Genomic DNA, 24572 nt, shown 5'->3' on the forward strand with positions numbered 1-24572 from the left:
GCTTCCCACAATAAGTTGGGGGAATTTTGGCCCATTCCTCCTGACAGCGCTGGTGTAACTGAGTCAGGTTTGTAGGCCTCCTTGCTCCCACACGCTTTTTCAGTTCTGCCCACAAATTTTCTATTGGATTGAGGTCAGGGCTTTGTGATGGCCACTCCAATACCTTGACTTTGTTGTTCTTAAGCCATTTTGCCACAACTTTAGAAGTATGCTTGGGGTCATTGTCCATTTGGAAGACCCATTTGCGACCAATCTTTAACTTCCTGACTGATGTCTTGAGATGTTGCTTCAATATAGCCACATAATTTTCCTTATTCATGATGCCATCTATTTTGTGAAGTGCACCAGTCTCTCCTGCAGCAAAGCACCCCCACAACATGATGCTGACATCCCCGTGCTTCACGGTTGGAATGGTGTTCTTCGGCTTGCAAGCATCCTCCCTTCTGCCTCCAAACATAACGATGTTCGTTATGGCCAAACAGTTCTATTTTTGTTTCATCAGACCAGAGGACATTTCTCCAAAAAGTACGATCTTTGTCCTCATGTGCAGTTGCAAACCGTAGTCTGGCTTTTTATTGGTGGTTTTGGAGCAGTGGCTTCTTCCCTGCTGAGCGGCCTTTCAGGTTATGTTGATATAGGACTCGTTTTACTGTGGATATTGTCACGTTCCTGACCTTGTTTTCCTTTTGTATAGTTGTGTTTAGTGGGTCAGGACGTGAGCTGGGTGGGCAGTCTGTGTTGTTTGTTCTATGTTAAGTGTTAGGTTTAATTGACCTTGTATGGCTCTCAATCAGAGGCAGGTGTTTTCGTTTTCCTCTGATTGAGAACCATATATAGGTAGGTTGTTTCACATTGTTTGTTGTGGGTGGTTGTCTTCCGTGTCTGTATGTCTACCACACGGGACTGTTTCGTTTGTCGTTTCGTATATGTAGTCTGTTCCTGTTCGTGCGTTCTTCATAGTTTGTAAGTTCTCAAGTCAGGTCTGTCTACATCGTTTATTTGTTTTGTAGTTTGTTGTAGTGTTTTCGTGTTTCGTCTTTACGTTAATAAATTCATTATGTCATATAACAACGCTGCGCTTTGGTCCAATCCCTACTCCTCCTCTTCGGACGAAGAGGAGGAGAATGACCGTTACAGAACCACCCACCTAACAAGGATCAAGCAGCGTGAGAGGAACCAGCAGCAGCGGCCAAAAAAACAGGACTCGTGGACTTGGGAGGAAATATTGAACGGAGAAGGACCCTGGGCTAAGGTGGGAGAGAATCGCCGCTCTCGGTAGGCGATGGAGTCAGCGAAAGCCCAGGATCGGTGGTATGAGGAGGCAGCAAGGAGACGTGGCTGGAAACCCGAAAATAAACCCCAAAAATTTATTGGGGGGGGGGGCTAAAAGGGAGTGTGGCGAAGTCAGGTAGGAGACCTGCGCCTACTCCCTGTACTTACCGTGGAGAGCGAGAGTACGGGCAGACACCGTGTTACGCAGTAGAGCGCATGGTGTCTCCTGTACGCGTGCATAGCCCGGTTCGGTACATTCCAGCTCCACGTATCGGCCGGGCTAGATTGAGCATTGAGCCAAGTGTCATGAAGCCGGCTCTACATATCTGGCCTCCAGTACGTCTCCTCGGGCCGGCTTACATGGCACCAGCCTTACGCATGGTGTCCCCGGTTCGCCTACATAGCCCGGTGCGGGTTATTCCACCTCCCCGCACTGGTCGGGCGACGGGGAGCATACAACCAGGTAAGGTTGGGCAGGCTCAGTGCTCAAGGGAGCCAGTACGCCTGCACGGTCCGGTATTTCCGGCGCCACCTCCCCGCTCCAGCCCAGTACCACCAGTGCCTACACCACGCACCAGGCTTCCAGTGCGTCTCCAGAGCCCTGTTCCTCCTCCACGCACTCTCCCTGTGGTGCGTGTCTCCAGCTCAGTGCCTCCAGTTCCGGCACCACGCATCAAGCCTCCTGTGCGTCTCCAGAGCCCTGTACGCACTGTTCCTTCTCCCCGTACTCACCCTGATGTGCGTGCCCTCAGCCCGGTACCACCAGTGCCGGTACCACGCACCAGGCCTATAGTACGCCTTGAGAGTCCAGTGTGCCCTGTTGTTGTTCCCCGCACTAGCCTGAAGGTGCGTGTCCTTAGCCCGGTACCTCCAGTTCCGGCACCACGCACCAGGCCTACAGTGCGTCTCAGCCGGCCAGAGTCTGCCGTCTGCCCAGCGGCGCCTGAACTGCCCGTCTGCCCAGCGGCGCCTGAACTGCCCGTCTGCCCAACGCCGTCTGAACTGCCCGTCTGCCCAACGGCGCCTGAACTGCCCGTCTGCCCAACGCCGTCTGAACTGTCCGTCTGCCAAGCGCCGCATGAACTGCCCGTCTGTACTGAGCCTTCAAAGCCGCCCGTCTGTACTGAGCCTGCAAAGCCGCCCGTCTGCCATGAGCCTTCAGAGCCGTCCGCCAGACAGGAGCCGCTAGAGCCTTCCGCCAGACAGGAGCCGCTAGAGCCTTCCGCCAGACAGGAGCAGCCAAAGCCTTCCGCCAGACAGGATCAGCCAGAGCCTTCCGCCAAACAGGATCAGCCAGAGCCTTCCGCCAGACAGGATCAGCCAGAGCCGTCAGCCAGACAGGATCAGCCAGAGCCGTCAGCCAGACAGGACCAGCCAGAGCCGTCAGCCAGACAGGACCAGCCAGAGCCGTCAGCCAGACATGACCAGCCAGAGCCGTCAGCCAGCCATGACCAGCCAGAGCCGTCAGCCAGCCATGACCAGCCAGAGCCGTCAGCCAGCCATGACCAGCCAGAGCCGTCAGCCAGCCATGACCAGCCAGAGCCGTCAGCCAGCCATGACCAGCCAGAGCCGTCAGCCAGCCATGACCAGCCAGAGCCGTCAGCCAGCCATGACCAGCCAGAGCCGTCCCTCAGTCCGGAGCTGCCGTCCCTCAGTCCGGAGCTGCCGTCCCTCAGTCCGGAGCTGCCGTCCCTCAGTCCGGTGCTGCCCCTTATCCCGGTGCTGCCCCTTATCCCGGTGCTGCCCCTTATCCCGGTGCTGCCCCTTATCCCGGTGCTGCCCCTTATCCCGGTGATGCCCCTTAATTTAGGTGGGTTTATTTGGAGGGTGGTCATTGGGAGGGGGATACGGAAGCGGGGAGTGACTATGGTGGTGTGGGGACAGCGTCCGGAGCCGGAGCCGCCACCATGGACAGATGCCCACCCAAACCCTCCCCTTGAGGTTGAGTTTTGCGGCCGGAGTCCGCATCTTGGGGGGGGGGTAATGTCACGTTCCTGACCTTGTTTTCCTTTTGTATAGTTGTGTTTAGTGGGTCAGGACGTGAGCTGGGTGGGCAGTCTGTGTTGTTTGTTCTATGTTAAGTGTTAGGTTTAATTGACCTTGTATGGCTCTCAATCAGAGGCAGGTGTTTTCGTTTTCCTCTGATTGAGAACCATATATAGGTAGGTTGTTTCACATTGTTTGTTGTGGGTGGTTGTCTTTCGTGTCTGTATGTCTACCACACGGGACTGTTTCGTTTGTCGTTTCGTATATGTAGTCTGTTCCTGTTCGTGCGTTCTTCATAGTTTGTAAGTTCTCAAGTCAGGTCTGTCTACATCGTTTATTTGTTTTGTAGTTTGTTGTAGTGTTTTCGTGTTTCGTCTTTACGTTAATAAATTCATTATGTCATATAACAACGCTGCGCTTTGGTCCAATCCCTACTCCTCCTCTTCGGACGAAGAGGAGGAGAACGACCGTTACAGATATAGATACTTTTTTACCTGTTACCTCCAGCTTCTTCACAAGGTCCTTTGCTGTTGTTCTGGGATTGATTTGCACTTTCTGCACCAAAGTACATTCATCTCTAGGAGACAGAACGCGTCTCATTCCTGAGCGGGATGATGGCTGGGTGATCAAATGGTGTTTATACTTGCGTACAATTGCTTATACAGATGGACGTGGTTCCTTCAGGCATTTGGAAATTGCTCCCAAGGATGAGCCAGACTTGTGGAGCTCTACAATTTTTTTTTGAGGTCTTGGCTGATTTCTTTTGATTTTCCTATGATGTCAAACAAAGAGGCACTGAGTTTGCAGGTAGGCCTCGAAATACATCCACAGGTACACCTCCAATTGACTCAAATGATGTCAATTAGCCTATCAGAAGCTTCTAAAGCAATGACATTATCTTCTTGAATTTTACAAACTGCTTAAAAGCACAGTCAACTTAGTGTTTGTAAACTTCTGACCCACTGGAATTGTGATACAGTGAATTATGAAGGAAATAATCTGCCTGTAAACAATTGTTGGAAAAATTACTTGTGTCATGCACAAAGTAGATGTCCTAACTAGAGGTCGACCGATTATGATTTTTCAAAGCCGATACCGATACCGATTATTGGAGGACCAAAGAAATCCGATACCGATTAATTGGACGATTTTTATATATATATTTGTAATAATGATAATTACAACAATACTGAATTAACACTCATTTTAACTTAATATAATACATCAATAACATCAATTTAGTCTCAAATAAATAATGAAACATGTTCAATTTGGTTTAAATAATGCAAAAACAAAGTGTTGGAGAAGAAAGTAAAAATGCAATATGTGCCATGTAAAAAAGCTAACGTTTAAGTTCCTTGCTCAGAACATATGAAAGCTGGTGGTTCCTTTTAACATATCTTCAATATTCCCAGGTAAGAAGTTGTAGGTTGTAGTTATTATAGGACTATTTCTCTCTATACCATTTGTATTTCATATACCTTTGACTATTGGATGTTCTAATAGGTATTTTAGTATTGCCAGCAGCTCTTCGCTGTGCTTCAAGCATTGCGCTGTTAAGTTTAAGTTTAATGCTAGCTAGCACCTTACCTTGGCTCCTTGCTGCACTCGCATAACAGGTAGTCAGCCTGCCACACAGTCTCCTCGTGGAGTGCAATGTAATCGGCCATAATTGGTGTCCAAAAATGCCGATTACTGATTGTTATGAATACTTGAAATCGGCCCTAATTAATCGGCCATTCCGATTAATCGGTCGACCTCTAGTCCTAACCGACTGGACATAACTATAGTTTGTTAACAAGACATTTGTGGAGTGGTTGAAAAACGAGTTTTAAATCAAATCAAATCAAATGTTATTTGTCACATACACATGGTTACCAAATGTTAATGCGAGTGCAGCGAAATGCTTGTGCTTCTAGTTCCGACCATGCAGTAATATCTAACAAGTAATCTAACCTAACAATTTCACAACATCTACCTCATACACACAAGTGTAAAGGAATGAATAAGAATATGTACATAAAAATATATGAATGAGTGATGGCCGAATGGCATAGGCAAGATGCAGTAGATGGTATAGAGTACAGTATATACATATGAGATGAGTAATGTAGGGTATGTAAACATTATATAAAGTGCCATTGTTTAAAGTGGCTAGTGATACATTTATTACATCAAGATGGCAAGATGCAGTAGATGGTATAGAGTACAGTATATACATATGAGATGAGTAATGTAGGGTATGTAAACATTTTATAAAGTGTCTTTGTTTAAAGTGGCTAGTGATACATTTCTAACATCAATTTTTCCATTATTAAAGTGGCTAGAGATTTGAGTCAGTATGTTGGCAGCAGCCCCTCAATGTTAGCGACGGCTGTTTAACAGTCTGATGGCCTTGAGATAGAAGCTGTTTTTCAGTCTCTCGGTCCCTGCTTTGATGCACCTGTACTGACCTCGCCTTCTGGATGATAGCGGTGTGAACAGGCAGTGGCTCGGGTGGTTGTTGTCCTTGATGATCTTTTTGGCCTTCCTGTGAGATCGGGTGGTGTAGGTGTGCTGGAGGGCAGGTAGTTTTCCCCCGGTGATGCGTTGTGCAGACCTCACTACCCTCTGGAGAGCCTTACGGTTGTGGGCGGAGCAGTTGCCGTACCAGGCGGTGATACAGCCCGACAGGATGCTCTCGATTGTGCATCCTTAAAAGTTTGTGAGTGTTTTTGGTGACAAGCCGAATTTCTTCAGCCTCCTGAGGTTTCTTCACCACGCTGTCTGTGTGGGTGGACCATTTCAGTTTGTCCGTGATGTGTACGCAGAGGAACTTAAAACTTCCCACCTTCTCCACTACTGTCCCGTCGATGTGGATTGGGGGCTGCTCCCTCTGCTGTTGTATCCTGTAGTCCACGATCATCTCCTTTGTTTTGTTGACATTGAGTGTGAGGTTATTTTCCTGACACCACACTCCGAGGGCCCTCACCTCCTCCCTGTAGGCCGTCTCGTCGTTGTTGGTAATCAAGCCTACCACTGTAGTGTCGTCTGCAAACTTGATGATTGAGTTAGAGGCGTGCATGGCCACGCAGTCATGGGTGAACAGGGAGTACAGGAGAGGGCTGAGAACGCACCCTTGTGGGGCCCCAGTGTTGAGGATCAGCGGGGTGGAGATGTTGTTACCTACCCTCACCACCTGGGGGGCGGCCCATCAGGAAGTGCAGGCCCCCGTTGCACAGGGCGGGATCGAGACCCAGGGTCTCGAGCTTAATGACGACTTTGGAGAGTACTATCGTGTTAAATGCTGAGTTGTAGTCGATGAACAGTATTCTTACATAGGTATTCCTCTTGTTCAGATGGGTTTTTAGACTTTTTAGACTTCCGGCGCCGACAGAGATGGCCGCGTCGCTTCGCGTTCCTAGGAAACTATGCAGTATTTAGTTTTTTTTATGTGTTATTTCTTACATTGTTACCCCAGGAAATCTTAGGTTTTATTACATACAGTCGGGAGGCACTATTGGATTTAAGAGCAACGTCAACTCACCAACATTACGACCAGGAATACGACTTTCCAGAAGCAGATCCTCTGTTTGGTCCACCACCCAGGACAATGGATCGGATCCCAGCCGGCGATCCAAAACAACGGCGCTGCAGAAGGGGCAGACGGAGTGGTCTTCTGGTCAGGCTCCGTAGACGGGCACATCGCGCACCGCTCCCGAGCATACTACTCGCCAATGTCCAGTCTCTTGACAACAAGGTAGACAAAATCCGAGCAAGGGTTGCCTTCCAGAGAGACATTAGAGACTGTAGCGTTCTTTGTTTCACGGAAACATGGCTCACTCGAGACACGCTATCGGAGTCGGTACAGACACCTGGTTTCTTCATGCATCGCACCGACAGAAACAAGCATCTCTCTGGTAAGAAGAAGGGTGGGGGTGTATGCCTTATGATTAACGAAATGTGGTGTGATCATAACAACTTTTTGTTCACCTGACCTAGAATTCCTTACAATCAAATGCCGACCGCATTATCTACCAAGAGAATTCTCTTCGATCATAATCACAGTCGTGTATATTCCCCCCCAAGACACATCAACGGCCTTGAAAGAACTTCATTTGACTCTATGTAAACTGGAAACTAGATATCCTGAGGCTGCATTTATTGTAGCTGGGGATTTTAACAAGGCTAATCTCCCTAAGGCTCCCTAAATTTTATCAGCATATCGATTGCGCGACTGGGGCTGGAAAAACCCTGGATCATTGTTATTCTAACTTCCGCGAAGCATATAAAGCCCTCCCCCGCCCCCCTTTCGGAAAAGCTGACCACGACTCCATTTTGTTGCTCCCAGCCTATAGACAGAAACTAAAACAGGAAGCACCCGTGCTCAGGTCTGTTCAACGCTGGTCCGACCAAATGGATTCCACGCTTCAAGATTGCTTCGATCACGTGGACTGGGATATGTTCCTCAGAGCGTCGAACAACAACATTGATGAATACGCTGATTCGGTGAGTGAGTTTATTAGCAAGTGCATCGGTGATGTTGTACCCACAGCGTCTATTAAAACATTCCCCAACCAGAAACCATGGATTGATGGCAGCATTCGCGCAAAACTGAAAGCGCGAACCACTGCTTTTAATCAGGGCAAGGTGACCGGAAACATGACCGAATACAGACAGTGTAGCTATTCCCTCCGCAAGGCAATCAAACAAGCTAAGCGTCAGTATAGAGACAAAGTAGAGTCGCAATTCAACGGCTCAGACACGAGAGGTATGTGGCAGGGTCTACAGTCAATCACGGACTACAAAAGAAAAACCAGCCCCGTCGCGGACCACGATGTCTTGCACCCAGACAAATTAAACAACTTCTTTGCTCGCTTTGAGAACAATACAGTGCCACTGACACGGCCCGCTACCAAAACCTACGGGCTCTCCTTCACTGCAGCCAACGTGAGTAAAACATTTAAACGTGTTAACCATCGCAAGGCTGCAGGCCCAGACGGGCCCAGACGTCCTCAGAGCATGCGCAGGCCAGCTGGCTGGTGTGTTTACGGACATATTCAATCAATCCTTATCCCAGTCTGCTGTTCCCACATGCTTCAAGAGGGCCACCATTGTTCCTGTTCCCAAGAAAGCTAAGGTAACTGTGCTAAATGACTACCGACCCGTAGCACTCACTTCTGTCATCATGAAGTGCTTTGAGAGACTAGTCCAGGACCATATCACCTCCACCCTACCTGACACCCTAGACCCACTCCAATTTGCTTACCGCCCCAATAGGTCCACAGACGACACCTATCGCAATCACACTGCACACTGCCCTAACCCATCTTGACAAGAGTTGTAATGACTCCAACCTAAGCGTATGTAAACTTCCGACTTCAACTGTATATTATACTGGAAAAATTCAGTTATAAATTATTTTGTCTTAGTTAAAAAATAAGTTGTCCTCCAGTCATGAGCTGCCCTCCAGTCATGAGCTGCCCTCCAGTCATGAGCTGCCTTCCAGTCATGAGCTGCCCTACAGTCATGAGCTGCCCTACAGTCATGAGCTGCCCTACAGTCATGAGCTGCCCTACAGTCATGAGCTGCCCTACAGTCATGAGCTGCCACTCAGTCCGGAGCTGCCACTCAGTCCGGAGCTGCCACTCAGTCCGGAGCTGCCACTCAGTCCGGAGCTGCCACTCAGTCCGGAGCTGCCATTCAGTCCGGAGCTGCCATTAGTCCAGAGCTGCCTCTCTGTCCGGAGTTGCCTCTCTGTCCTGAGCTACCTCTCTGTCCTGAGCTACCTCTCTGTCCTGAGCTGTCTCCTTAATCATGTGGGGGCCTTGGGGAGGATTCCTAGGCCAAGGTCGGGGGCGAGGGTCGCCACTCAAAGGACGCTAAGGAGGGGGACAAAGACAGTGGTGGAGTGGTGTCCTCGTCCACCGCCGGAGCCGCCACCGCGGACAGATGCCCGCCCAGACCCTCCTCTTGAGTTTTAGGGGTGCGTTCGGAGTCCGCACCTCAGGAGGGGGGTACTGTAACGTCCTGACCAGAGTTCTTATGTGTTTTGCTTGTTTAGTGTTGGTCAGGACGTGAGCTGGGTGGGAATTCTATGTTGTGTGTCTAGTTTGTCTGTTTCTATGTTGGGTTAAATGTGTTGCCTGATATGGTTCTCAATTAGAGGCAGGTGTTTGACGTTTCCTCTGATTGAGAACCATATTAAGGTACGCTGTTCTCACTGTTTGTTTGTGGGTGATTGTTCCTGTGTCAGTGTTGGTGCTACACGGGACTGTGACGGTTAGTTTGTTTTGTCATTTTGTATAGTGTCTTGTTTTGTTTGATTAAATTCATTATGTCTAATTACCACGCTGCACATTGGTCCTCTGATCCTTCTCGCCTCTCCTCGTCTGAGGAGGAGGACGACGTAGACTGCCGTTACAAATTGACGTTTCCCATGATCATGGAAGAGACCTTGCATTACTCTAGAGACGGCTTCACTACAGTACAAATGTATTCCGCACAATATGTTATTATTCCCCAATGCCCCTATTCTGATATCTTCCCCTTGATTGTTGTAAATGTATATAAAAGTGTAGACAAATACATAAAAAAGATAGACAAACAATAAACACATTCAATTATAAAACAGTTCTCGACAATAGAGAGAGAGGGAGAGAAGAGAAGAGAGAGTGAGAGATGAGAGCGAGATCAGGTGTGTGTGTGTATGTATAAGTCTGTATGTGTAAGCAAGCGTGTAATTGAGTTCGTGTGTGTTCATATCCACTTCATAATGTTCAGATATTGTTACAGTTCCCATACCTTCTTTTTTCCGTAACCTGAAGACCCTGTAGAATTTAGTACAGCCACAGTGTTATGGAGCTGTCTCGGAATAGCTGTCCATCTATAAAGAGTTTGTTCACAATGATAAAGGCACGCTTACCATTCTCCCTTTGCTGTCTTTGTACCGGATACAGTTTCTTAAGACGTTCGTTTATCTCCCTTGGAAACTGGTCATTGAGACCGAATTTGGTCCCTTTAAGCTCCCTTCCCCTGCTTTTGATCAGCTCCTTTTGTTGGTAGTGTTCCAATTTTGCGATGATCATTCGGGGACCCTTGGTCTTGTCGCTCTGAGCTCCAAGTCTGTGTACTCGGTGGAAAGCCACCTTGTTTACAGTCTCTATAGGAAGTTTCAAGGCGGATTGCATAAATTCTCTGATCGCGCCCTCTGGATTATTGGATGCGTCTTCAGGAATCCCAGAAAAAAATTGATTTTCATGCATGCTACGACTTTGTATGTCTAGTAGCGACTCCTTCAACACCCTGTTTTACCTGAGTAAACAATCCATGTTGGAATCGTGGACTTTTACCTTGGCTGCGAGTGTCTTGTTTTCTCTTTGGAGCGTGAGAATTTCACTCTGGCTGAATTCCAAACTCCCCCTCAGCCCTGCTACCTCCTCACACAACTTTTCCAGTGTTGCATGGATTCCAGCCAGAGCACTAGCCTCTACCTCAATGGTAAGTAAATCGTCCGTGTCTGTACATTAATTTGTTTTTCTTTTTTTGTCGGGTTAAAGTTATTTTGTGAGGTGGTCGGATCTTTCCATGATGGAGTATGTTGTTCCTCCATAGCGTAAAGCTGTTGGTACTTGTCGATTTCCCTCAGGATCTCCTTAGTATCCAGATTGGCTCTTTACTGCAAGTGTAACGGATGTGAAATGGCTAGCTAGTTAGCGGGTACGCGCTACTAGCGTTTCAATCAGTTACGTCACTTGCTCTGAAACCTATTAGTAGTGTTGCCCCTTGCTCTGCAAGGGCTGCGGCTTTTGTGGAGCGATGGGTAACGACGCTTCGTGGGTGACTGTTGTTGATGTGTGCAGAGGGTCCCTGGTTCGCGCCCGTGTCGGGGCGAGGGGACGGTTTAAAGTTATACTGTTACATTGGTGCCGTGACCCGGATCACTGGTTGCTGCGGAAAAGGAGGAGGTTGAAAGGGGGGTGAGTGTAACGGATGTGAAATGGCTAGCTAGTTAGCGGGTACGCGCTACTAGCGTTTCAATCAGTTACGTCACTTGCTCTGAAACCTATTAGTAGTGTTGCCCCTTGCTCTGCAAGGGCCGCGGCTTTTGTGGAGCGATGGGTAACGACGCTTCGTGGGTGACTGTTGTTGATGTGTGCAGAGGGTCCCTGGTTCGCGCCCGTGTCGGGGCGAGGGGACGGTTTAAAGTTATACTGTTACACAACCAGTTGTTTTAGGAAAAAATAACAATGAGTCTTTCCCACGACGACGACAGGTGTCTGTAGTACAGCCAGCTAGGACTCGCGGAATCCACGCAAAAAAAGGAACACAAACTTGCAGTCCCAGCCGACCCACGTGTGTTGACAACAGCTGATAATCAGGTAAGGGGACTGGCTGTACCAAAAATGAACATATGGCGATAAAACAATGTAATTGTACATTAGATGACACATTCTCAGTATAGATGAAGCTAGTATGTTGATATTTGTTGCTTACTACATACGTTTTTACTAAACAGTACATTCTAAATACTATTTAGTACGATTAGTACAGTTTTAGTAAGTAGTAGGTAAGACAGATTGTGGACACGGCCTTAGTTCCTCATGCACATCTAAAAACTGAAGTCACCATATGTCACTCTGCAACTCAGACACAGTCAGACAGAAGCATTGAGGTTAGTGTAGTATTTAAGAGGGAATTCTTTATCCCTTAGCATGCACAGTGCCCACTGATGTTCATTTTTCTGTCTATGTTAGAGAAGGACTCAGTGAGAGACTCAGTGAGAGACTCCGTGAGAGAGACTCCGTGAGAGAGACTCCGTGAGAGAGGCTCAGTGAGAGAGACTCAGTGAGAGAGACTCCGTGAGAGAGACTCAGTGAGAGAGACTCATTGAGAGAGACTCAGTGAGAGAGACTCAGTGAGAGAGACTCATTGAGAGAGACTCATTGAGAGAGACTCATTGAGAGAGACTCATTGAGAGAGACTCCGTGAGAGAGACTCAGTGAGAGAGACTCAGTGAGAGAGACTCAGTGAGAGAACCTCCGTGAGAGAGACTCGGTGAGAGAGACTCCGTGAGAGACTCCGCGAGAGAGACTCCGTGAGAGAGACTCCGTGAGAGAGACTCAGTGAGAGAGACTCCGTGAGAGAGACTCCGCGAGAGAGACTCCGTGAGAGAGACTCAGTGCATGTTCCTATGATGACTATATGTGATACAGAGCCTCTCTGGGAGGTTTTTCTCTCTTTCCATTATCAGTCCATTTCCCTTGTGGTTTGATGTATGGTGTTGGACGAGATGATGGAGATGGATAGAGGCTGAGGATATGACTGATAGAGAGAGAGCCAGGGGCAGATATACCATCTGATAGAAGGCAGGAGAAATTGTAAGCTGCACTGGCAGCGCATGGATTCCTCTATGCTTTATCTCTGAAATGGCAAAATAAGAGAGATATAGAGATAGAACGATGGAAACAGAGATTGGAGGAAAGCCGAGAGAAAGGGGCATATGAGGTGGGGTGGTGGAGTTTAGAGAAAAACATTGAGTTGTAAAGAGGGAGATAAATGGAGAGCATGACAAAAAAATTGAGAATTACCACAGAGAGCCCAGACTGAAAACACCTTGCCTTGTATAGCTCTGCAGCTGCATGCTTAGTTTAGTTGCAGCATGGAACTGGTAATAGTAGTGCTGGGCAGGGTGCACAGCCAGCACCACACAGAGCACTACCAGCCTGGGCCGGTCTCTTACCCAGGGCTCACAGTGGGGGATCAGGGGCTTACGAGGGACCATTCTTGGGCACATGGTGGAAAGTTGGAAAGGCCACAGCAACAAAACAATAACTTATTCCTCTGGCTCTGGCTGATGATACGGAAATGCCCTCCCCTCCAGGTTTGCTGTATCTCTGCAGCTGTCTGTCTCTGCGTGTATCTGTCTGTCTGCCTGGAGTCCCTGGCTAGGATCAACAGATTATCAGATGAGTCAGTGTGAAATAGTTTGACTCTATTCAATGTTCTGCTAATCCAACTAGAGTCCAATAGGCCTGTCCCACAGATAGATGCACTGCAGGGACCATACTGAGGGAGAGGACAGGAGCGGAGAGGAGAAAGGGGAGTGAATGAAAGGGGGATAGGAAAGGGAAAAGTTGGGGGAGAATAGGAAAGGGAAGGAGGGAGAGGAGATCATAGAGAAAGGATAAGAGAGGGGAGATTCATGGAGGGGGGGGGGGGTGTTGGAGAGAGGATAGTAGGGAGAAACAAGCAGAGTGGAGAGCTCTTATCTCTGAGCCCAACTCCCTATAGCTCTCACTGTGCTAAATTTGACCTTTATCATACACAGAAAATGTGAGGGTGTTAAAAAATCTTGGTGTTAAAAAAGTGGTAAAAGTGTTGTGTTATGAGGGTGTTGATTTTAGTGGGGTTAACACAAGTGGGATTGAAATTGACACCACCTGCAGTGAATAAATTAAGTGTTATTTGAATCACAGTGGAATCAACACCACATGGTGTTGTTGTTACTTGAATGTGTTTACTTAATTTCCGTCAACTCTTTCAGAGTGAAAAAGACATTGGAAGGGCCTGGAATATTTTGTCTTAATATCAATGTTTTTGCATGCACATTGATTGATTCGTTGATCTTATACTACACAAACATAAATAATATACATTTTTCTAAACTTTTCAAATCTGTAAGTGGTTAGACTTATTTTACCCGTTATTGAGATGGTTCTTCCAGTTTAGATAGTTTAGGTAGTCTAATTTCAGAATCTTCCTTGGCAGTCATTCTAATGGCAGATTGTGGGTGATTAAAAGTTCCAATTGTTGGATATCTGAACTGGCTGGATTTCAATAGGAATTACAGTGCCTTCAGAAAGTGTTCATACCCCTTGACTTATTCCACATTTTGTTGTGTTAGTCTTTTTTTTCTTATCCATCTACACACAATATCCCATAATGACAAAGAGAGAGCAAGTTTTTACAAAATCAAATACAGAAATATCTCATTTACATAAGTATTCACACCCCTGAGTCAATACTTTGTAGAAGCACTTTCTGAAGGCACTGTATATTACACCTTGCAAGACAGCATAATATGACTTGCCAATGTGGCCTGCAAACCAGGAGTTTCAGACCACTGTGTTAGGGTAAAACTAGGTTGTCAAAGTATGATATTGTCAAAAAAGGTCATTTATTGTCACGAATAATTACATTTTTATGATAAAATATTAACTTAGGCACTCACCTGGTGAAGGCTACAGGACTGAAAGCCATCGAATGCAAAAAATAATGTCTCTGTCACTAGCAAACACTGTTATTGCTGGTACTGGTACCTAGAAAATTCACTCAAAAGGCAGCCTGGGAAATATTATAAAAATAAGGCGTAACCACAGGTGTTAGCATCAGCTCTAATAAAGAGGTAATTTAAGTTGGAATTTGCAACACCCATGGTGTTAGGGACCCTACACCCTTGAGGTGCTAGTTTATCAACACTTTGAAAAGTGTTAATTGAATACTATTTTTGTGGGTCACAAATACACACTAAGAAAGTGTTAAATGGAACACTGTGGGTGTTTAAAATTCAGATCTCAAATGTTCTGTGTAGGAGCTTATAGAATGCACCCACTTGGATTGTGTTCAGTACTAAACTATATACAGTGCAAAAATGTCAGTGTACAGTGCTTCACTGTGTGTATACATGTACATGTTTGACACTGCATGATACTCTGCCCCCTGATGTGCACAGTCTAATCTCAGAGTGTACAGTACAGATAGTTGTGCCCCAGCTAGAGAGCAGAGGAGCCCTGCTAAATCCCTTGTTTACCAACGCAGGAGCAGTCAGCACTTTTCTCTAATAGCCCTCTAAACACACCCCCAGTGGGGAGAGAGAGCGTTTCCCCCAACTCTATAACCTAGCCTGCCCGTACAGCACTGGACAAGCCACGGCAGTGAGATTGATGTCTCTTACCTCCACTACGTCCACGTTAGTAGCAAGAAGCGGAAATGTCCTGCACGGCCAGTAGGAAAGGCTCAGTTCATCAAAGAGAAGTGTGAAGCTGGCAGAGAGCAGTGAGGCGCTACAAGCTCAGTAAAACACACCTGAGTTAAGGCTTCAGAGTGTTCCATTCCTCTATCACACTCTCCTTTCTGTGTCCGACTAGAGACTTGGACTGGGCTCTCTGGACGTTCTCTTGTAAGAGTTGAGTGTGAGCATGATTGTACGGCTCTCTGACCGTTGGCAGTCATAACTCAGGGCTGATGCTCCTCCCCTGTGTTTAAGAGGCTAGTTCCATTCCCCCTGCATTAGACTGATATGATTTACACCAGCACAGCACGGCTCAGGTCGGAGTGGGAACTTTATCTGAACATAAATCACCTGCTACCTGCCTACAAGGGCCTCAGGGAGGAGAGGGACGAAGACAGCACTTCACAACTAATACACCAGGGAGGGAGGGGAGAGAGAAGGAGAGAGGGGGGAGGAAGTGGAAGGAGAGAGGGAGGAGGAGGTGGAAGGAGGGGGGGAGGAAGGAGGAGGTTGAAGGAGGGGGGGGGGTTGAAGGAGAGAGGGAGGAGGAGGTGGAAGGCGGGAGGAAGAGAGCAAACAGTGGAAGGGTTGTTCCACAAAATTAGTCCCTTTTGGGTAGTGTAACTTGGTAGTGTCACTTGGTAGTGTCACATGGTGGCGGGAAATTTGTTTTTATTTTTACATTCTGTCATGAAGAGCACATGTGCAACTTAATAAAAAACATGTTTTCCCATCTCAAGGGGTTCAATTAAAAAAATACTATAGTAAGTACTTATTAAGTGCCAAATAAAGTAACAGGGTTGACCTTAACAGGGTTAACGACTTAATCTTAAATCAGTCATAAATGGAAGCTTGTGTGCAACAGGGATGGGCAATTGAATGCATGGTTCACAATATAAATTGCTAAAAAATGTCTAGCCTGTCTATAGGTAACATGGTTGACGTGTTATGCTCGACCCACTCAGTTTTCCACCACAAAACACCAGACAATGGTCAAAAAGAGTAGAACCAGCTCACCTGCTTTTACACTAGGATTTGGCTATTAGATGTTCAATGTTTATTTAGATTTTCTTTCTAAGGAATAGTTTCACCATATTAAAACAATAAATAATTTCATGCAACGGTAAGGACCAACGCTGGAGATGAGAAGCAGGTACAGGGAGTCAACATGTAATATATCACAGACATTAAACAGGACAGGGACAGCATCGGCACCGGGTAACATAACGACATACGAACATTAATCCTGAAGCACGGAACAGAGCTTGGGAACAGACAGATATAGGGGAGGTAGTGACCCAGGTGATTGAGTCCAGGTAAGTCCAATAATTGCTGATGCGCGTGACAGGGGAAGGCAGGTGTGCCTAATGATGGTGGCAGGAGTGAGTAACGCTGGGGAGCCTGGTGCCTTCGAGTGCCAGGAAGGGGGAGCGGGAGCAGGCGTGACAGCAACAGGGTTGACCTTATTTTTTTAACCTTAATATGAATCACTAAATAACATGAAATAAATAATACTCTTCAGAAATGACTTTGTCAAAGCAACAAAATAACTACGGGTTCTTCCCCACCCCTGTTTCAGTCAGAATCTGAGGAATAAGGCTGGAGAATTGAACCACTCTCAAATTCATAGACAGAGCTATGGAAGTAAGGACTGACCATGATATCAAAACTATAAACACTTTTTCAGGACCCTGTCTTTCAAAGATAATTCGTAAAAATCCAAATAACTTCACAGATCTTCATTGTAAAGGGTTTAAACACCGTTTCCCATGCTTGTTCAATGAAGCATAAACAATGAATGAACATGCACCTGTGGAACGGTCGTTAAGACACTAACAGCTTACAGACGGTAGGCAATTAAAGGTCACAGTAATGAAACCATAGGACACTAAAGAGACCTTTCTACTGACTCTGAAAAACACCAAAAGAAAGTTGCCCAGGGTCCCTGCTCATCTGTGTGAACGTGCCTTAGGCATGCTGCAAGGAGGCATGAGGACTTCAGATGTGGCCAGGGCAATAAATTGCAATGTCCGTACTGTGAGACACCTAAGACAGCACTACAGGGAGACAGGACGGACAGCTGATCGTCCTCGCAGTGGCAGACCACGTGTAACCACACCTGCACAGGATCGGTACATCCGAACATCACACCTGCGGGACAGGTACAGGAAGGCAACAACAACTGCCCGAGTTACACTAGGAACGCACAATCCCTCCATCAGTGCTCAGACTGTCCGCAATATGCTGAGAGAGGCTGGACTGAGGGCTTGTAGGCCTGTTGTAAGGCAGGTCCTCACCAGATATCACCAGCAACAACGTTGCCTATGGGCACAAACCCACCGTCGCTGGACCAGACAGGACTGGCAAAAAGTGCTCTTCACTGACGAGTCGTGGTTTTGTCTAACCAGGGGTGTTGGTCGGATTTGCGTTTATCGTCGAAGGAATGAGCGTTACACCGAGGCCTGTACTCTGGAGCAGGATCGATTTGGAGGTGGAGGGTCCGTCATGGTCTGGGGTGGTGTGCCACAGCATCACCGGACTGAGCTTGTTGTCATTGCAGGCAATCTCAACGCTGTGCATTACAGGGAAGACATCCTCCTCCCTCATGTGGTACCCTTCATGCAGGCTCATCCTGACATGACCCTCCAGCATGACAATGTCACCAGTCATACTGCTCGTTCTCTGCGTGATTTCCTGCAAGACAGGAATGTCAGTATTCTGCCATGGCCAGCGAAGAGCCCGGATCTCAATCACATTGAGCACGTCTGGGACCTGTTGGATCGGAGGGTGAGGGCTAGGGCCATTCCCCCCCAGAAATGTCCGGGAACATGCAGGTGCCTTGGTGGAAGAGGGGGGTAACATCTCACAGCAAGAACTGGCAAATTTGGTGCAGTCCATGAGGAGGAGATGCACTGCAGTACTTAATGCAGCTGGGGGCCACACCAGATACTGACTGTTACTTTTGATTTTGACTTTTGATTTTGGACATTATTCTATTTCTGTTAGTCACATGTCTGTGAGACTTGTTCAGTTTATGTCTCAGTTGTTGAATCTTGTTATGTTCATACAAATATTTACACATGTTAAGTTTGCTGAAAATAAATGCAGTTAACAGTGAGAGGACATTTCTTTTTTTGCTGAGTTTAGTTTTAACTATGTTTTGAGGCTGTATAGTGTGTGTTTACATTAATTTGTTTACAAACATTGGAGTGAAAAAGCTTATATTTTGGGTTCTGATGGGGTATGACAGTTAAACTAAGCTCATGAGGCATTTATAAATTATATTCATCAATATGGGAACATTTCATTAATCCAGAAGTCCCAAAATGGATGAAGCAACTACAGATTGCCCCTTAGTCTTAAATCTTCCTAGATGTGCACAAAGGTGCACAAAGTGAAATGTCAAATGCTGAATTTTGGCATTTTAGCAAGTCTTTATTCATTAAAAAAATCCTATTTATTGAATTATCCATGTGGTCTATATTTAAGGGGACTTTATTTAATATAACAGTATTTTACAATTCAATATTGGGGCACAATTGGTACTTAAAATATCAAAGGGACGCAAAAGGATCTCATTTCATGGAACGACCCAGAACAGCAGAACATTATTACGCTGAAATCAGTCTTCTGTGGCTTCTGACCCATCCCCCCTGCCGTGTGATTGGGCAAAATGCCCTCTGACCCTTCCCCCTCTCGTGTGATTGGGCAGAGGGGGCAGATTGGGCTTGGCGGCTCTCTGGAATAGATAAATATGTGTTCTGTCTGGCCCATTGCCCCACTCCCCAGCCAGATGAGCAATTAACCATCACAGTGAAAACCATAGAGAGAGGGAATAAGAGGAAAAGGGAGGGGAGAGAGGGAAAGGGGGAAGAACGTGAGAAAGCATACGTGTGTACGTGTGTGCATTTGTTCGTGAGCTGCAATCCATCCTGTGTATGACGTGGGACTGTGCTCACTCTTCTCTGGGGCTCGTCAAACACAGATCAATATGAACACTTGACACACACCATTACACGGATGACGACAAACTACTGGGACAGAATGAGAGGGGAGGATATTTATGAGAGTGTTTGATTCTAGGGGAGTTGGAGTGAGAGTAAGTAAGGTTGTGTCCTTATGCCATGGGATGACTTGGCTGTTTTATGGAGAGAGTAGATGAGGGCGCATGTTCCTCCCTAGGCTAATCCCCTAAGAGCAATGAACACATACTCATGAGGCCAGTTTCCTGATCAAAGGGATTGATGATCATGGCATCCTGTTTATATCAACATATAGTGTATGTAGGGATGTGTGAATATACACTGTGTGTTGACAGGAGGAAGTATAAATGCTTACCACAGACAGCACCTCCACCTTCCACATCTGCACTTGTGCACACACACACATACACACACACGCTATCCGACCAGCAAGGTGAGATGATTTGTAGCCAGCCATGTCTAATAGATTGCCGGGGAACTCGAGAAATTATGAAAATAAATTAATTAGCCTTTAGCGACCCCGCTGTCCATTTGGCTGTCCCTGCACTGCCTTTTCACACACACACACACACACACACACACACACACACACACACACACACACACACACACACACACACACACACACACACACACACACACACACACACACACACATACACACACACACACACTTCACTGAGCTGCCACTCTCTCTCAAATACGTTTCCACTCACAAACTCAGAGACCATTATGTAATTAAAGAGAACCAGCGTGTGATTGGTTTACTCAAGGTGATGCTGTTGCTGGTTGAGTATTGCTGAGCGATTAACAGAAATGTCAGTAATTTTTTGTTTTATAAACAACTTATTGACCAACGTTGGTTCAGTTATTATAATTCCATTTTGTTCGTTTTTTTTCTGTGAGCTCAATGCTCATTTTCTCTAGAAATAAATCAGATCAGCCCGAACTGCAATGTAGTAGGGAGTTGTAGTTTCCAACAGGCCAATATTCTACTAGTTTGGCGCGAAAACGTGGTAATTAACTCCAATGACCACAATCCCTTGCGTGCCTTCTTGTCCGATCTATGCGTGAGCGCAAAGACACGGAGAGAAGAGACAGAAGAACGTGTGATCGAGAGAGATAGAGAGCAGTTGCTTCACGAGGTATCTCTCTCTGAAAATACATGATCTAAGTGATTGATAGTTAGTATTCAGCAGTCATAAAATGATGCCTTATTAACTTTGAAGAACTACTAAAATTGTGATTTTGTCAGACAGCATAGGCAGCAGCTCTATAGAGCTATAAATACCCTTGCGACAGGGGGAATGGAAGCTTATTGTGTGCAAGGGCACCTTGCTTTGTCAATGCAACCAAGCTTCCATTCCAGAGACCATTATGTCATTAAAGAGACAATCCAGAGTGTGATTGGTTTACTCCAGGTGGTTGTGTTGCTGGATGAGTAGTGCTGAGTAATAAACCAACATTTTGCTAGGTATCTCTTTCTGAAAATATATGATATAAGGGATTGATAGTTTATATTCAGCATTCGTAAAAGTACGCCTTATTTGCTTTGAAGAAAAAAAACGGGAAAAAACTCCAAAATAGTGATTTTGTCAGACAGCATAGGCAGCAGCTCTATAGAGATGAGAGGATGACTTGGAATTAAATAATAAAGTCATCAAATAAAACAAATGTAATATACACAAATAAAATATTTTATTAAAGTAAAGTGAATAAATTATAAGTAGTAATTGTCATGTACTACCATCATGGGACTTGTTTTATTATCTGTTGTTACAGCATTCAACCCACATAATTAATTAATTAATGAAAAAGTGTAATTAATGAAACAAATTATCATGTGAAACCGACATTTTTAGAATCGAACCGAAACCAAACCGACCTCAAAAAGCACTAATCGCTCAACATTATTTTCGAGAGATGTGCTGTGGTTCTAATAGATTCTGTTTATGTCTAGCGCTATTCAAACTTTTTCAGCGGGGACCCCATTTTACCGTCAGATTTTCTGGGGACCCCATTTTTTCCCCAAAAAATTCTCGTGATCCCACGCCAAATCTAACCTTAAACCTTAAGACCTTAAAATTGGTACATTTAGAATTTTACATCAACAAATAACCTTCAATTCATTGCATTAAAAATATATTTAAAAAATTGGCTACCCCATTGAAGTTCCCCCACGACCCCACTAGGGGAATAACACTGATTTATGGTCTCACATCAGTCGTTTTGGTCATGGTGACCATTCTGGAGCCGGGAATCAGTCTTTTCACCAGGCAGGTGGTGTTACAATCACAATGCCTCTCCGAAGTGCTCGGCTAAAAGGATGATGATACTGTAATGCACTATGCGGTCTCCTATGTTTCCAAACTGCAGAAAGGCACTAATACCTGACATGTCTGTCTGTTTGTCTCAGACTTGGTTGAAGAGTTTAGCCACTCTAATAACAGAAGATGGCTTGGATAATGGAAGAGGAAATGGAAATTGTTTTCTGTCCTGACTCTCTCTCTCTCCTCCCAGTGCTAAATGACACAGATTACCAACTAGAACATTGCTGCAGGGAGAGAAAATGATAGAGAAAAAAAGGGAGAAAGAGAGTTAGAGTGAGTCAGTCTGTCTTAGTTTTCCTGCTGTGAGAGTTTGGCAAATAGTTGTTATTTTCTCTGTCTTCCGCTCGAGTTCCCCATTAGGACACAGAGCCCCTCATCTGTGCCGGGGACCATGGGGCTGTTCTCTCTCCCGATTGCTCACTCCGCCTCTTCTCCCTGCCTGAGCACAGAACTTCTATTGGCCGCCAGATCTGTTAGCTCATGGTGTTCTGCTGAGCGCAGGGAATCTGTGGGTAGAGGTTGAGAGGTTGTGTTCAGTTGGTTCCTATTAGCAGACTGAGTGGAGAGGTTCTGTTTGAGTTCAGTTTCAATGGTGGCTAAGTAGAACGGTTTTGTCAGGGTCTTGGAACTGGCTAAGTAGAGTGGTTTTGTTTTGGTTCAGTAGTACAACGCACATAAACCCTAATCCACACAGCCAACCCCGCACTGTGCAGACCAACACACACATTTGGACATGGAAAGAAACCTTCAACCAAAGTGTGCTCCCCTGCAGAGGACTGAGTTTCCATCATGTTAAATAGGGATAGCTGGAAACATAGATGTCTACCATTTCACATGAAAGGCCTACCGGTATTTAGAATAACAGAAGGCTTTCTGCAAATTGATCAGACCTCGAGCTAAATCATAAAACACAGTTGGGGAAGAGCGTGATGAGGCGTAAATGTTTACACTTATTACAGATTATTTGAAGCTGTCAGAATCTGGAGCTCAGAAAAACCAACTGTCTTCAGAGGAGGGGAGAAAACCAGAAACAGTTTGGCTGTGGGTAGCTGGAGGAGAATTCATTAGGAATTCACACACACCTCAGGTACACAAACACACACTTTTATACCAACACTGCTAGCTATCTCAACACTTCAGGGACAGCGTTGCTACATTCTGAATCACATTTACATACAGAGTGAGCGAGAGAAAGTGTGTGTGTATGTGTGTGCAGCACATCTGTCTGTGTGTCTGTGCTCATGCATGTGTGTACTGTATGTTTTTAGCTGTGAAAAAGTGTTACGTTTAGTCTCCTGCTGTACTTCCTGACATGTTTACTGATACATCACTTTCCTCCAGTCAACAGCATGATTACAGCACTGAGACTCACCAGCCCCCTGCAGAGACAGATAGGACAGAGGGGCTTTAGGTGTGTGTGTGCGTGCGTGCATGGACGTGATGAGAGTGTGTTATGTGTCTGTCATTCATCTGTGTGTGTACGTGGGTGTGATTGTGTGTGTGTGTCATCTGTATGTCATGTGTCTGTGTGTGTCTGTGTGTGTCTGGTTTGATCCATCTGTTTGAGAGCCTCTGATGAACCCATGTACTGTATGCTACTCACTTTGAGGTGATCATGTATTAGATTCAGTAGAGGCTATGCTGATGGTTCTATTTATACAGTGTATTAATATATGTGTAATAAATAGGAATTAGTATGGGTACATGAGTCACCTTTCAGGCACCTATAAATACACTGCTTCTCTATGGTTGAAAGTTTTACAGAAAGCAAAAGTGGAGGGTGTTTGCTGATAATGTCTATGTGCTATGTGTGTATGCTTGTGTGTGCGCACATGTGTGTGTGTGTGTGTGCGCGTGTGTGTGTATGCTTGTGCGTGCGTACTTACATGCGTGTGTGTGTAGACTTTAGGGCTGGGGTATCAGTGTCCAGGCAGGGATTAAACACACAGAGAAATGCTGAGCTCTATTTAACTACACACCAGGGTATGAGCTACTTACCATCAGGCTTAGTGTCACTCCTCTCTCTGCCCTGGTCCTCTCTACACACCAAACCGTACAGGGTAATCTATAAACTACAACCTACAGCAAACTCTGCCCATATATTGTAGGCAAAGGTGTGAGCAAGTTGAGTCTAATCAAACACACACAGAGATGCACAAACACACACACACACAGGCACATACACAGATGGGTGCATACACACCAACACACACACACACACACACCTGACAGTCCAACTTCACAGTAAATGAGCTGGAATATGTAGAAGCACATAGAGTGCGCAGCCTGTGGTCATTGGTGCATAACACAGGACAATTTCTATGGATTTTCCACCTTGGGTGCTGTGGCACAACAAATCCATTGTCTTTTTCCAGCTGGCTAGAAATCATGAATAGCATATTCCTTCCAGTTGCCAGAGCCCTGCTCTAACTATGTACACACTATTCCAGCAGCCTGCTTACAGAGTGAAATATCTCTGATGGCACAGTATATTTAGCTCACCTAATAAGGAACAGATCTGAAAGGCTGCTTGTATCCGAGATAGATGTTGTTTGATCTCTCAGTTTTTCATCAGCCTCTGCTTTCACAGAGGATGACTTTGTATATGTGTGTGTGTGTGTGTGTGTGTGTGTGTGTGTGTGTGTGTGTGTGTGTGTGTGTGTGTGTGTGTGTGTGTGTGTGTGTGTGTGTGTGTGTGTGTGTGTGTGTGTGTGTGTGTGTGTGTGTGTGTGTGTGTGTGTGTGTGTGTGAGAGAGTGTGTGCGTGCATGTGTGTCAGTAACACCTCTGTCAGTCAGCTGTGAAGACAGTTGTGAGCCTTTGTGTCAGGCCACTGTCAACTCACTCTCTCTCCCCACCCCCCCCCCCCTCTCTCTCTATCCCCCCTCTTCTATCTCTCTCTCTCTCCCCCCTCCTCTCTCTCTCCATCTTCCCTCCCCTCCCCCCCTCTCTCTGCAGATCTGACTATGACCTGGACTATGAGTGCTATCAGGAGGACCTCTATGACAGG

General features: G+C 46.1%; 1 long non-coding RNA gene across 1 annotated transcript in view; it reads left to right on the forward strand.

The window, feature by feature from the left end:
* LOC120056283 overlaps positions 1 to 24572 on the forward strand; it is a 77176-nt gene extending 52604 nt beyond the window's left edge. The window contains exon 3 of the long non-coding RNA XR_005477768.1: positions 24521 to 24572. This is a non-coding gene — a long non-coding RNA (uncharacterized LOC120056283). The remainder of the gene's footprint in view (positions 1 to 24520) is intronic.

Source organism: Salvelinus namaycush, chromosome 1 (genome assembly GCF_016432855.1).
Source record: "Salvelinus namaycush isolate Seneca chromosome 1, SaNama_1.0, whole genome shotgun sequence".
Lineage (NCBI taxonomy): Eukaryota > Metazoa > Chordata > Actinopteri > Salmoniformes > Salmonidae > Salvelinus > Salvelinus namaycush.